The sequence below is a fragment of the Cetorhinus maximus genome, chromosome 24 (genome assembly GCF_964194155.1).
Source record: "Cetorhinus maximus chromosome 24, sCetMax3.hap1.1, whole genome shotgun sequence".
Taxonomy (NCBI): Eukaryota; Metazoa; Chordata; class Chondrichthyes; order Lamniformes; family Cetorhinidae; genus Cetorhinus; species Cetorhinus maximus.
In genome coordinates, this window is record NC_135902.1 from 9245684 (window position 1) to 9261815 (window position 16132).

Here is a 16132-nt window from a genome sequence, read left to right on the forward strand (position 1 = left end):
GACCCTACTACTGTAGGTGATTTCATGCGAAAGGATCTCCAAAGCTGGATCTCGAAAAGGTGCCTTTCTCCTTTGTTTCACGACTGCAGCTATTTCTTACCTGTCGGTAACAGGGCAGGTTTAGGGTGATAGGTAGATCATTCAGAGTCACTGGCAGTCAATAACTTCACCTTTAATTTCTTCAGGGGGTCTCCCCATCATCTGCCAGAACTTTGGTGGAACGTGCATCAGAAATCCAGGGGAAGCTAAGAGAACAGCATTGCCCCCGCCACGTTATTAGCTCCTATTAAAAAAAAACGCATCAGCAGCATTGTCTCAAAATCAGCTTAGTCCTGAGGTCATCATCTGTATTTTTGCATATTTAAACTGTTGATACTATTCAGTTCATCATATCTTTATATGTTAAGTAGTGCATTGTAAAGATTGTTTGTCCATTTGTTCATTTACACCATAGCCTTAGTTGGGCTGTTGGCATCGTCCTGCTTCTTCTCTGGTATCTTCAATCCCCCCTCAGTCCACGTCTCAATGTTATCCACCCAACCAATTTTTCTTCTTCCTCTTCTGTTTTTACCCTCTATTTCTCCTTCAATTGTTGCCAGGACAAAACTGCCAGGCTAACTTTCACTCTCTAATTGTACGTAACAATCCATTTGATTCCTGAACTTCTACTCTTTATCTAAGCCACTCAATTGTCTTTCTGCCCATCCAGATGATTCTGAGCATCCTCTGCCGTACCCACATTTCAAAAGTTGTTATCTTTCTCCCATCCTCTTTCTTGAGAGTTGCAACTCTCACTTTGCTCATTAAGGATTGTAAGGTTGGTAAGATTGTAAAAATGCTGTGATAAGATGTGTTTGAGGTAATTCCACTTACTTTGTTGAAAACAAATATGGCAGCTGCATGACTTTGCTAATATACAGGCACAGAAATCTTTGACTCATGTATGGATTAAATTCTGCACTCTTAAAATAGCCGGAATGCTCGATCCTATGCACCTTGGGTATTTGCAGAGTTATTAAAATTTTGAACTAGGTAAGGTTCCAGTTGCCTCTATCATCACTGTTCATACCTCTTAAGACTTGGACTACAACATGGATGTAAAAGTGCATGTTACCAATATCAACTCAGGTTTGTCAGGGGACCAGTTGTCTCAGTTGGCTGGATAGCCAGTATGGGTTAGATTAGTGCTAGCAGTACAGGGCTCAATCCCCATTCTGGCTGATATGGATTCAGGATCTGCCTCCTTGTCCTACCCATGGTGGAGGTCATGGCCCTATGGGTCAGACTTGCCTTCAGCTAGAGAGTGAAACAGATTCTAGCTAATACAGAAGCAAAACACTGCAGATGTTGGAAATCTGATATAAAAGCAGAAAATGCTGGAAACACTCAGCAGGTTAGGCATTATCTGTGGACAGAGGAAACAGAGTTAACATTTCAGGTTAATGACCTTTTGAAAGGTAAACTTTGTTTCTCTCTCTCCAAAGATGCTGCCAGACCTGCTGAATATTTCCAGCATTTTCTGTTTTTCTTTCAGATTTCCAGCTAATGTGTGTTTGGCTTTATCATGAGATCATCTTCACAATATTTGTTGTGTAATCTTAGAAGAAGTATGAGAATCTGCATTGTTATCACCTGTCAAATTAATTGATTAAATGATTGATTGTGGTTTCATCTTGAAATGAATTGATGCTAAAATACTATGGGATTTTTCTGAACTTATTCATTCCATTGGACTTCTTAATGTTGGTTCACTGTAAACTTTTGTGAGTATTCAGCTTATATTTTGTTAATGTGACAGAGAGAGGAATTTTAGACAAATGCATCAGGAGTAACTTGTAATGTTCGCAGTGGGGAGCTATACTCACAGAGACCAATGCTCAGAGAATTAGAGCTGTAATATTGCTCTATTTCCAATCTATGGTGTGTTAAGCCTGGCTTTCCAATTGGAAGTGCAAAATTTACACTACAAAACATTTCAAAGTATCCCACGCCATGATTTCAGGATTTGTGACATTTCAAAAGATGACAGCTGCAACTTGACCAGGAAACAAAATCTGATCATGTACACTGGAAGGAGTAATTTCCAGACTATTTTTAATTTGTAAACAAATTTGATCAGTTGTTTTCGTCCATACAAAATTTGTGTGGCCTGTGTTATTGCCTGTGTTTTACTGACACTGAAGAGAGCATGATTTCCATTTAGCAACATACTGTAATAAAGTCAATTGTGTTAGTGTTGTCAAGTGGAAAGCACAGGTTTCTTCAGATCATGAGAGGATTTGGTCTTCTTCCAAATACTTTTGGAAGGTAATTGGAATGAGTGAGTGACAGGTGTCAGCTTTGGCTCAGTGGTAACAGTCTTGCTTCTGAGTCAGAAAGATGTGGGCTTAATCCCGCTCCATAGACCTGACTATCTAAATCAAGGCTAGAATCTCAGTGTAATACTGAGGGAGCACTGCATTGTCGGAGGTGGCAAATTTCAGATAAGACTTTAAATCAATGGCCCATCTGTCCTCATAAAAGATCTTAAGATACTGTTGTGAAATAAGGGTGCAATGTGAGGAGAGTGATAGGGAGGAATCAATTACAATACCTTCACGTTTTTAAACTACATTCCCAGAGCTGCTTAACAGATGTGTAGAGTGGGGATAGCATTTCTCTTAAGTAGTTAATCATTTTTACTGGGAAGAAGAATTGAGTGCCGTTACCTTGATGAATTAAAATGGTTGGACCTGGATCTAGAAAAGAACCTGTATGATAAAATTAATTGGATGGGCTAAATGTTTATGCATTTTTTGGAGGGAGGTTAGATTTCATAAAATATTTGGAAACAAGGGCATTTGACTTTTTCCAGAACATTGATTAAGAAATGCAACGCAATCCACTGTCTTTTTTGTCTTTTGTGTTTTCTCCCTCCTTAATGTTAACATGTATAGATGGAAGCAGAAGGGCTGGGGTGGGTACCTTAGCTGTTGAGAGACACTTTGTTTTTGTATTATCACATGGAGAGGATGATGGTAAAGTTGCCCCCCCAATATATACCTTCCTACCTACTGAAACATTTTGATAACATTTATCATACTACAAGGTGTCAAAATGATTTTTCTTGGAAGAGAAATAAAAAAACTGACTGATTCAGGCTGATTTTTCTGATGAGGAGATGAAACATGGGCTTAAAATGGGGAGATGGCGGCATAGTGGTAATGTCACTGGACTAGTAATCCAGAGGCCCAGGCTAATGCTCTGGGGGCAGGAGTTCAAATCCCACCATGGCAGTTGGCAGAGTTTGAATTCAATTAATAAAATCTGGAATTGAAAGCTGGTTTCAGTAAACGTGACCATGATGAGTACCATTGATTGTCGTAAAAAAACCCATCTGGTCCTTAGGGAAGGGGAAATCTGCTGTCCTGGTCTGGCCTACATGTGACTCTAGATCCACAACAATGTGGTTGACTCTTAACTGTCCTCTGAAATGGCCTAGTAAGCTATTCAATTTAAAGGCAATTAGGGATGGGCAACAAATGCTGGCATTGTCAGAGACGCCCATATCCCATGAAAGGAAAAAAGACTCTGATTATATTCAGTTATGTATACCTGTGGGAATCGACTTTGCAACTTTAAGAGGCATGCCCTATTAATTGCATCGTACGCCATATAGTGTTATTTTCCTGACTCTATAAAACAGTATGTCAGCTGATTTACCCTGAGCAATGTCATGGGGTATCTACCATTTCAGAGAACAGTATGGACACATGATAGTGCTTTACATTGTTCTTATTTTAGGAGTTTCTAAGTTTCCTGATGAAATTTTTATACAGTAATGACTCCAATCTATTCACAATCCTGAAGTTTCCTGATTCTCATGTTTGTTTTTTTTGAGTCGAAGTTACAAACAATTGCCTGATATCGGCTGGAAGCAAAATCATTCCTTATCAGGTGGGTTAGAAAAACAATGCTTAGAAACAAAAATCTTTGTGAGTAATCAGCAATACAATTTTGGAAGGAATAAATAAAACACTTTAAGCAAATAATAAATATTTACAACAGTCTTCGCAAACTATCACGCTTTAAACCTAGTCACCAAATGTATGGGTAGGATAGTTGACTGTCAGTAAGAGAACTTAAAGATAGCCACCTCAATCAACCAAGTGAAGCCGGGGATCTTGGTCTGATCCAAAAGAAGGAAAGTAGAGAGCAAACATTGAACGACCAGTTATTAAAATGGAAGCCTTACAATATTTATTTATTTCTGTGTTATGGACAATCTTATGAGTTGGTGATTTGGAGTTAATTGAAAGTAACTGCACCAACTTGTTGACTTAGTGGATGATCTTTATAGTGTGGCATGTCCCTATTTTGGTTGTTGCACAGTGGCATAATTCTAACTCTTGATAATGCACTTCACAACATGGAGTTATGGCAACTCCTATCAGGGTTGAATTGATGCCAACATAATGCATCCCATTGATCCCAGGGGTTATTGGTCAAGACATCCATTTTCCTAGGGATATTGTAGTAATTATGGTTTTATTTAGTGTGTAACATACCTTAAGAATTATACTTGTTAGGAAAGATCACATGATTTAAAGTAACCAATAGGAGAGTAGCGCGGGCTACCTCAGCATTCAGTGTAGAGATAGAGTTGAAGTTGAAAGCACATGTGTAGTTGCTGCTCAGTATATTGTAAATAAACTTAATATTTCCACATAGAAAGTTATCTGCCGATCAATTCTATTACTAATAGTACAACTCGGCCACCTGACAACAAACTGGCAATGAGGAGAAAACAGGATTGAACGGAAGAAATCAGATTAAAAAGAAATTGGCATTGTGCCTCACCCAGTGATTGTAAGTAGCAAGCTCCATTAGAATTGAAGAAGTTATCCCCTCTCAAAATGCCAGAATTTGGGAGAATTGATCCTTTTGAACCAGCCACAGATGATTGGTCTCAATGCAAAGAATGCCTCACGTTCTTTTTTCAAGCAAAATAGATTATGGGGGAAGAGAAGAGGTGAGCGATCCTCTTGAGCGCTTATGGGAGCAAAACCTACAGTTTGATTCAAAGTTTGATGGCACCCAGTGCCTCAGATTTGAAGAATTTTGATGAATTGTTGGACCTCATAAAGGGCCACTTTCAACCCAAGCCCTCAATCACGATGCAGAGGGTCAGGTTTAATTTGTGAAATAGAGCCCCGGGTGAGACAATTGCATGCTACCTGGCAAATTTGAAGTAGCTAACGTAACATTGTGAGTTCGGTACAACTCTGAACAACATGCTCAGAGATTGTTCAGTGTGTGGTGTGAAAGAGGACACTATCCAGAAAAGATTATTGTCCAAAGTGAACCTGGATTTCAGGAAGGCACTTGAGATAGCGCTGGCCACGGAAAGCACAGTAAGAGATTCAAAAGCAATACAGGGTGTGCAAATTGGCACGGTCCTCAAATCGGGCGGGAAACGTCAAGTGAAAGTGGCGTGAAAAAGCGAGACTCTGCCGAGAAGCGAGAAACAGCCCCCGTTGGCTGAAGAATAAAGAAAGATAACTTAGCAGTGAAATCAAAGAATAATTTTAATAGAGGTGGAAACAATCAGTCTTTTTGCGATTGGCAGTTTTAAAAAATCCAATGCTACTGTTGTCACAGAAATGGACATAAAATGAGGCAGTGCAAGGAAAGATTCAAGCAGGCTTGTAAATAAAAGAAGAAGCCCAATGAAATCTACAATGTATAAGAGCCTGAAACAACAAATTCAGACATTCACTCGTTTAATCTGAAAGTTGGAAAGACAGAACCAATATTTGTCACAGTGAAAGTAAATGGGAGTAGACACACTAGCTTCCACTACTGTAATTGGGGAACATACCTTCAGATATTTGAATAATGGTGAACATCAATTATGTTTAGAACAAACAGCTGCCAAGCTAAAAACATATACGGTGAAGACATTCAAGTAAAAGGCATAGCAGAGTAACTATCCATTATGGATAATTGGCAAAGCTACTAGCGTTGGTGTTGAGAGGCAGAGGACCAAGCCTTCTAGGGAGGAATTGGGTAAAGGAAATCAACCTTGATTGGCCACTGAGATTCCAAAAGGAAGCTGGAAGCATTCCTGTTTTGAAAAAGGAGTGTGGAAGGACTCAACAGCCTAAAGAAATGCAGGCTGTCTTAAGCCAAAACCTAACAGAACAGCAGAAGAAACTTAAAGAGACCCTGCTTGATGACAGAGTTCGAGATGAGGTGAGCAACCTTCGAAGGGAAAAAGAAAACCCGTTGAAAGACATTCACACACTACAAGATTCTCTCAATTCAAAGTTTGTGCCTCTAGAAAAGTATGAAGAGAAACAGAAAGAATTCAGCAACTCTCTGAACAAACTGAAGAATGAGTTGACAGAGAAGACACCACAATGTTCAATTTCCCAGGAGGCAGCAAACAAATACAAAAAAGAGACAGAAGAGCTGAAGAATCTGCAAAATGAAGCCAAAGAGGCTTTGGAAGCAAAAGTCGCAGAATTTTCCAAGAAGCAGACAGATAATGAAGTTTTGGGAGACTCAGCCACTGAGCTCAGACAAGTTGAGCCTGCATCTGAGAGAAGTCTGGCCAATAGTGAAGTCAAAAAAAAGGCCGAGATTAAATTCTGCACGTAGAAAGAAGATACAGAAATACTAACAGGGCCTTAATTCTGGTAGCATACGAATACACTTTCATACATAGGCCTGGCATTCAGATCGCAAATGCCGATGCCCTTAGTCGTTTGCCTTTACAAGAAAATGATGAGCACGTCCCAGTTCCACAGGAACTTGTTTTACTGTTAAATTTCTTAGATTCCTCGACAGTATGTGCTCGACAGATCAGAGACTGGACAAGTTGGGATCCAGTCCTATCTCAAGTATGAGAACAAGTGCTGCGTGACTGGTCACAGGAGCCTGTGCTTGATGAAATGAAACCGCACTTCAACAGAAAACATGAAATAACCAGTCAAGATGGCATCTTATTGTGGGGTGCATGAGTGATAGTTCCTCCAAAGGGAAGGAAGCCTCTTTTAGTTGAACTACACAGTGCCCATCCAGGAATTTCCCGAATGAAGACCATAGCACGCAGCTATTTATGGTGGCCAGGGATGCATGGCAAAATAGAGAGTATGGTAAAGCATTGTGTGCAATATCAGCAACTGCAAAAGTTGCCAGTGACAGCTCCATTATACCCATGGGAATGGCCAGTTAGACCCTGGGTGTGGTTACACATTGACCACGTTGGACCTTTCCTCGGAACAATGTTACTGCTCATTGTCGATTCAAAATGGCTGGATGTACATGAGGTGAAGTCACCAATGTTGGGTGCTTCAATTGAGAAACTACGTCAGGGTTTTGCCATTCATGGACTACCAGAAGTAGTCATTTCTGATAATGGGGCATTTACAAGTGTGGAGTTTCAATGCTTTTTCAGCCTCAATGGTATCACTCATGTAAAAACTGCACCGTGCCACCCTTCCTCAAACAGACTGCCTGAAAGGGCGGTTTAAACGTTCAAGGCAGGCATGAGAATCTCATTGGTGATTCCTTGGCAACCAAGCTAGCACGCTTTATTTTTCATGAAATAAGTGTAGTGACTGGACCTCTATCTTACCACGTGGAGGTGGAAGGCCGGATCATCCATAAACATGTAGACCATTTAAGGAAGAGAGAGACAAATCACCAAGACTTGGTTCCACCAATGACCACGACCGGGTCTGCGTTTCCTGTTGAGGATACTCAACCCAGGACTGACACGTCTGATGTTCCTGTAAGAGTTGAGGATAGAGAACTGCAAGTGCTCACCGAAGCACCTCATGTTCAGGCAACTCCGGAAAAGGAGGTTCCTGCAAAGAATCTGAAATTGTGGAGATGCAACATTCCACACGTACCAGGAACCACCTGAAAGACTGAACTGGTAAATTCCTTACTCAATGTAAATATTATGTTGTCTTGAAAAATATGTACTTGTAAATATAATATGTATGGATGAGTTAAAGGATGAGGAATGTAGCAATTATGGTTTTATTTAGTGTGTAATGTACCTTTAAGAATAATGCTTGTTAGGAAAGATCAGATGGTCTGTAGTAACCAATAGGAGAGTAACACGGGCGACCTCAGCATTCAGTGCAGAGATAGAATTGGAGTTGAAAGCAATCATGTCGTTGCTGCTGAGTATATTGTAAATAAACTTAATGTTTCCACTTAGAAAATTGTCTGCAGATCAACTCTTATTACCAATAGTACAACTTGGCCACCCTGCAACAGATATAAACCTCAACGTTTTGGGCACTATCAAAGCTGACATCTCTTCAAACTGCAGCTTTTCCTACAATTCCATAGTGCAGTGTGTTGGCGCATTGATTGATCTCTCACTGTCTGTCCATAGAGAGATGTGCGCACATGATATCAAAAGCCTTATCTTGCTGGGAAAGCCAAAATTGTTTACTTTTGCAAACTTTTGAAATGGTCTCTGCCCTTCTCCAGTTTTCCTCCCAAATTGTCCTCTCTGCACTTTCCACACCAATTGACTGCAAGTCAACCTGGAGCCTATGCTTCCAATGAACAAGTCCTGGTGCAACCTGTCCCCCTCCTGTGATAGCTCCTCATTTATGGACATTTTAGTCGACTGTTCCCTTGGGTTTTTTATTTGTTTCCATGCACAAAACAGGCACTCCTTTGCATTGGTCTGATCTTGGTCATTTTTTGTGTTTTTTTTTAAAAAAAAAATTGCAACAGATAAAGATCAGAATTTATTCGACGGTTTCCGTCGGCAACATTTTTTTTTTGATTCGACTCTTTCCCTACAGGAACAGCTTCCAATTTTGGGCTGGCTGCACTGAGGGCTCCAGCACAAGATCACTGAGCATCAGGAAGGAGGCTTTCGGCTGTTTCCGACAGGAGCGCGTTCGGCTGTTTCCGGCAGCCCATTGCCTGGTATAACCAGGCAGCTTGTCCGCCGCAAGTTCCAGTCTCCCTGTCGCTCATTTGCAGTTGTCAAGTCTCTGTTTCAAAACTTTTTTCTTTTTTTTTTAAAAAAAGAAAGGAAGTCTTTCCTCAGCAACACTTGCACAAGTTGCAAGAAACTGCGACCTCTACACTCAGCTTCAGGACGCAGAGGTAGTTTTTTAAAAATATATATATATATATAACTTCACGTTTGTTTCCATCCCCCCCTCCCTTCCTCACTGTGCACTCTGGGCTGAAATGTTCTTCCTGGTCTTTGAAGTAGTGTTTGTGTGTGTTTTTCTCAACAGCAGGAAGTCTCTTGATACCTGTTGTAATGAACTCATGTAATATCAGCTGCGTTACAATAGGTGGGGCAGTGATCACGGAATATTCATATTTATGTTTGTTGAGGGTATTGGGAGTATTTTCAGTGGACAGGACAGGACAGGGTAGCAAGGGCGAATAGTGCTGTCTCTGAAATATTTCCATTCAATTTTCCATTCATTCGGAAATGATAGAAGTGGATGGATAAACATTTATGAAATGGATACATGCTTATTGATGGTACATGCATCACAATGACTGAAATGGAAGTTTTGAATCAGTAAACTGCTTTTCTTCATTTTTTTTTACTTTTTTTGCTCCAGGTGTATATATTTTCCAATAAAAGAATTATCTTTTGGGTGAAAGGTGACTGTTAATGGCATCAGTGGGCTCACTGGCTTGTGAAAGGGTTAACCCACCAAAGCACCCCTCTAACAACACTCACCCCACTTTCATTGGCTTATTCCAGACGGTTCTCCCCACTGATGTCATTAGCCCCTTTACCATTTAAGTAAATTTGGGTCATAACTGAAATAGATACATAAAAATCAGAAATATGTTAAAATTATTTGCAATTCTCTGTATAAATTTTGCTTTTGAAAGGAGTTCCCAAAGCAACATTCAATCTTCTACTGAAGGAGTGTGGCACTATTAGAGAGGCTGTCTTTCAGTTGAGGTGTTAAACTGAGACCCTGTCTGCCCTGTTAGGTGGATGTGAAAGAACCCATGTCACTATTCAAAGAAGAGCAGAGGTGTTCTCTTTGGCATCTTGGCCAATATTCATCCCTCAATCGTCATCACTAAAGCAGATTATCTGGCCATTATTGTATTGCTGTTTGTGGATCCTTACTGTATGCAAATTGGCTCCTGTGTTTCTTACATGTGACTATGCTGCCAGAATATTTCACGTGTTTAAAGGAAGTCCCGAGGTCTTGAAAGGCAGAATGCAAAAGCAAACTATTTCATTCTATTCCTTTTGCAAAGATAATTTGTTGTGAAATTTTGAAAATGGTTTATTTTCATAGCTTCTTGCAAACTGTACTTCCATATTTATTTACTGTAATACCACATGAGAAAAGGTTGAAAGGGGAACTGAGCATCGATGTAGCGATACCGTGAATGAAAAAGGAATTCCCCACCTCATAATCACAATTTTGAAATACTGAAGATTACTAGAAAATTATATTTGGTTGTTGGAGCTAAGGATAATCATTTTAGCTTTTGTTTCTCTCCTTTTCTTCCCTTCTCTTCCCTCCTGAAGGTTTTTACTTCTTGTTAGGGTTCAGGTGGCAGTGATCTCCCAGTATCTTTGCCAGAGTGGTCATTATTAACAGGTGAATGTTAGCGAGCAGTTTGACAATGGGACATTCAAGCTAAGCCTGTCCTCTGCTGGAACCACACACTTCTACTTCCAGCAGTGGTTTGAACTCTGGTAGACTTTCCCCCTTCCTGACCCAAGGGTGATGACTCGTAACGCCTCAGGTGAGATCAGTCAATTCAGCTTAGAACTTTTCCTGATCCCGTTTGGGATTTAGCTATTCACTGTGCAATCCTGTTAAGCCATTCACGAGCATTTTGTAAAAAGAGTAAGAATACCTAAATGAAAGATCAAAGCCAGTAGTCCAAGAGAGCATTGCTAAAATTGAAAACAGTTGGAAGTAAGATAAGGTAAATTGAGAAGTGATGATAAGAATATGACATTGGGGATAGATGGGTAGAAAGGAGTAGAAATAAAAACAAAAAGCTAAAAGCTACTGCGGATGCTGGAAATCCAAAACAAAAACAGAATTACCTGGAAAAACTCAGCAGGTCTGGCAGCATTGGCGGAGAAGAAATCAGTTAACGTTTCGAGCCTTCATGGCCCTTCGGCATAACTGAAGCATAGTTAGAAGAAGGGAGAAATATAAACTATTTCATTCTATTCCTTTTGCAAAGATAATTTGTTGTGAAATTTTGAAAATGGTTTATTTTCATAGCTTCTTGCAAACTGTACTTCCATATTTATTTACTGTAATGCCACATGAGAAAAGGTTGAAAGGGGAACTGAGCATCGATGTAGTGATACCGTGAATGAAAAAGGAATTCCCCACCTCATAATCACAATTTTGAAATACTGAAGATTACTAGAAAATTATATTTGGTTGTTGGAGCTAAGGATAATCATTTTAGAAAAATACGTTTGGCAACCATCTTAGGACACAGGAACATCCTTGTTGAACTTAGCAGTAATTTTGGTTGGTTAACTAACAGGAAACAGAGGGTTGGGATAAATGGGTCATTTTCAGATTGGTAAACTGTAACCAGTGTGGTGCCACAGGGATCAGTACTGGGGCCTCAACTATTTACAATCTATATTAATGACTTCTCAGGAAGAATAGAAAAGCAGTATATTGTTTGAATGGAGAGAGACTGCAGAACTCTACAGTACAGAGGGACCTGGGTGTCCTGGTACATGAATCACTAAAAGTTGGTATGGAGATAACAGCAAGTGAGTAGGAAGGCAAATGGAATGTTGGCATTTATTGCAAGGGAAATTGAGTACAAAAATAGGGAAGTAATGTTACAGTTGCACAGGGCATTGGTGAGACCACATCTGAAGTACTATGTACATTTTAGGACTCCTGACTTAAGAAAGGATATAATTAGAAGCAGTTCAGAGAAGTTTCACTTGACTGATTCTTGGAATGAAGAGATTATCCTATGAGGAAAGGTTGAGCAGGTTGGGCCTGTACATTGGAGATTAGAAGAATGAGAAGTGATCTTATTGAAACACATAGATCCTGAGGGGACTTAATAAGGTGAATGCTGAGGGAGTGTTTCCCTCATTTCCCACATTTCTCGCTGCTGCTTCAGCATCTGCCACTTTGCTGATGGCTCCTGAGGCTTGATATCTGCATGACACTGGGCCTCAGCTGACCTTAGTCCTCCGCTGGGGAGTGGCTGCCGCTGTCACTTGCCTCTTAACAGCATGCGTGCTTCTGTGCTATAGTCAACAGCTGCTGCCACCCTTTTCTAACTGCTCGCAAATGCCGAACACTGTGAGAGTATACACTCATGAAGGCTGATGTGACGCTGTCCGCTGTGAAGGTGGCTCCTTCATTGAGGGTCTCATACGGTTCCACTGCCATCGCTGTTGCCTCACCTTCTACTTAACCTGCCAGAGAGACGAGGAATGTCAGGATGCTGCACTTTTCACCAACTTCTGCTGCCTCTCATATATTGGGAGTTCCTTTTGGCCATCACTGGCCATAGTAAGTAATGCTGGTCAGAAGTTTCGGTGACTGTATCGGTGAAGTTGCTCATTCTGTGGTCTCCAAACATGCCTCGCCATCAGCGACAGGCTGTCCTGCTGCAAACCCTCCTCCTAGCTTCATTGCCTCTCCTCCTCCATTGGGGTCAGTACAGCATGCAGTGATGCTTCCAATTCTTCTCCGTTCTGTGACATGGTGAGCTCTATCCTCCTTCCAACACAGACATACACAGTGTCACTCGTCTCTTACAGTCTGTGCCAGTTTGACTGTCCAGCATTGTGTCCGTGGAAGGCTTGCTGCAAACGGCCATTTAGTATTGACGATGCAGTTATCAGCGCTGACTGACCAGGGACCTTGGCTGTAAGGCGGCTGTGTCTTTAACAGTGAATGCAGATGCCTGGTCATGTCCAATGGCTGGGACAGCGACCTCTTCTCAATTTATTGGTGCCTTTTGTGACAGCCAGAGCTGTGAGCTTGGCATTATGAATGTGACTCACCTTGCCAGACCACACCAGTTTGTTGAATCGCTTGTGGCACTGTGCCCATGTTTGTGTGACCACCCCGTGGGTGCTCGTTTCCACAGTCCCCTCCAGCCATATCATCTTGTTGAGGCTTGGGGGGTGCATTTCCTCCCAGTGACTGGGAAGAACACCTCTCTTTCTCTCTCGCCCTTGCCGCCTGCAGGAGCATCTGCAGTGATGCGTCACTGAATCTTGGAGCCACGCTTCCTCTAACTGTTGCCATTCCTTCGCTGCCTCCCTTGTTTAGCCCTCTGACCAATTGCCTGTATGTGTTACTCCTTTTGTTATGATTGCTGCCTTCCCTTTAAAGATGACGACTGCATTTCAGCTTCTGGGACTTCCATCCAGCACCGTTATTGGCTGACTCCCATGCCTGTGGTCATGAATTGGGCACTGATGGCAAAGTCCGCTTTTGTGTCCCGCCACCCATCCCGTGACCTGAATTGGACCCTGATAGTAAAATTCAGTCCACACTGCCTCGCTCAGCTCACATGTAACAAAGCTACTTTGGCAAAGTAGTGTAGGGTGACAGTGGAACATACCTTATTAAGATGTGAATGCCTGAAAGGGAGGAGGACAATAATTGGCAGAGAAACAGTCAATTATGGTCTAAAATAAGCAATTATGTTTCATTTGTTCCTGGCCCCATAAGTGCCAGCAAGTTTGGGAAAAAAAAAACACCAAGGTAATAGAAACTCTCTCCTTGGCCAGCGCAGGAATGTTTGTCACTGTTTTCCACCTCACGTTTGTCTTCAATAATTGAGGTTGTTTTCGAAGCTTCTTTAAAATTCAAGCAAGTCATTGACTGCCTGTTCCAAAATTTAATGCGCGCACATCTTTGCCCCTCATAAAGAGGTGGGATCGATATTTAAGTTTGGCCCAAGCTGGGAAATAATAATAAATAGGAACGTACCTTTGTCTCATTTTAACGTGGGCATTGGCTTCCAATGAAAAATAACTGGCCGGAATTTTCCAGCCCCTCACGCCGACCGGATCTTCCCGTCCCGCCAATGCGAATGGAGATTTCCGTGGCTCGCAGGCCCCGCCGCGAGGAGTCCCGCTGCGGGGGAGGGGCTGGAAAATTCCGGCCAACTTATTATGCTTCATGTTGTATGCCTTCTGTCTGTGGCGGCTGCTAAAATTCAAGCGTGCCCACGGGTTATATCACGCAGCTCAAACAGCCACTTGTGTGGTATTAGTAGAAGAATGTGCAAAGGTGAACGTATTACAAGGTTGTCTGTGGATATTAATGATTTCAGAGACTTTGCCAAGTAGCAGTCTGTTTATTCAATTATTTAATTCCTACACCCCCTCCACAATTCCCCCACGCTGTCAGTTTTTGTGTCTTTTTTTAAATCTGTTAAGAAGAGAAGGAATGGTAGTGTATCCTTGGAGAGAACTACCTGAGCAGTGTACCACCTTGCAGAAAATCTGGATGAGCTTTCAGAGAGGAATATGAATTAGAAATACTGAAAGACAATCGTGAGAGAACATCACATTTTATGAGGAGAGTGTGATGTTGTAATCTGTGAAATGACAGTATCATAATTAAAAACAAAAACAGAATTACCTGGAAAAACTCAGCAGGTCTGGCAGCATCGGTGGAGAAGAAAAGAGTTGACGTTTCGAGTCCACATGACCCTTCAGCAGAACTGAGTGTAGTTAGGAGAGAGGTGAAATATAAGCTGGTTTAAGGTGGGGGGCGGGGGGAGAGAAGTTGAGGGTGGGGTGGTTGTAGGGACAAGCAAGCAGTGATAGGAGCAGAGAATCAAAAGATGTCACAGACAAAAGGATCAAAGAGGTGTTGAAGGTGGTGATATTATCTAAGAAAAGTGCTAATTAAGAATGGATGGCAGGACACTCAAGGTACAGCTCTAGTGGGGGTGGGGTGGAAAGACTGACAAGGTATTAGTTGTAGATTTAAAAATAATGGAAATAGGTGGGAAAAGAAAAATCTATATAAATTATTGAAAAAACCAAAAGGGAGGGGGAAGAAACGGGGTGGGGATGGGGGGGAGGGAGTTTAAGATCTAAAGTTGTTGAATTCAATATTCAGCCCGGAAGGCTGTAAAGTGCCTAGGCGGAAGATGAGGTGCTGTTCCTCCAGTTTGCGTTGGCCTTCACTGGAACAATGCGGCAAGCCAAGGACAGACATGTGGGCAAGAGAGCAGGGTGGGGTGTTAAAATGGCAAGCGACAGGGAGGTTTGGGTCTTTCTTGCGGACAGACCGCAGATGTTCTGCAAAGCGGTCGCCCAGTTTGCGTTTGGTCTCTCCAATGTAGAGGAGACCGCATTGGGAGCAACGAATGCAGTAGACTAAGTTAGGGGAAATGCAAGTGAAATGCTGCTTCACTTGAAAGGAGTGTTTGGGCGCTTGGACGGTGAGGAGAGAGGAAGTGAAGGGGCAGGTGTTGCATCTTCTGCGTGGGCATGGGAGGTGCCATAGGTGGGGGTTGAGTAGGGGGTGATGGAGGAGTGGACCAGGGTGTCCCGGAGGGAACAATCCCTACGGAATGCCGCCGGGGGGGTGAAGGGAAGATGTGTTTGGTGGTGGCATCATGCTGGAGTTGGCGGAAATGGCGGAGGATGATCCTTTGAATGCGGAGGCTGGTGGGGTGATAAGTGAGGACAAGGGGGACCCTATCATGTTTCTGGGAGGGAGGAGAAGGCGTGAGGGCGGATGCGCGGGAGATGGGCCAGACACGGTTGAGGGCCCTGTCAACGACCGTGGGTGGAAAACCTCGGTTAAAGAAGAAGGAGGTCATGTCAGAGGAACTGTTTTTGAAGGTAGCGTCATCAGAACAGATGCGACGGAGGCGAAGGAACTGAGAGAATGGGATGGAGTCCTTACAGGAAGCGGGGTGTGAGGAGCTGTAGTCGAGGTAGCTGTGGGAGTCGGTAGGCTTGTAATGAATATTGGGGACAGTCTATCATCAGAAATTGAGACAGAGAGGTCAAGGAAGGGAAGAGAAGTGTCAGAGATGGACCATGTGAAAATGATGGAGGGGTGGAGATTGGAAGCAAAATTAATAAATTTTTCCAGGTCCCGACGAGAGCATGAAGCAGCACCGAAGTAATCAT

The 16132-nt window shown here is 42.2% G+C and overlaps 1 protein-coding gene across 1 annotated transcript in view; it reads left to right on the forward strand.

Annotated features, from left to right (window-relative positions):
• The first annotated feature begins 8969 nt into the window (after nt 1-8969).
• myocd (myocardin) overlaps nt 8970-16132 on the forward strand; it is a 636396-nt gene continuing 629233 nt past the window's right edge. Inside the window, exon 1 of the mRNA XM_078570714.1 lies at nt 8970-9126. The gene's annotated coding sequence lies outside the window, so the exon portion shown is untranslated. The remainder of the gene's footprint in view (nt 9127-16132) is intronic.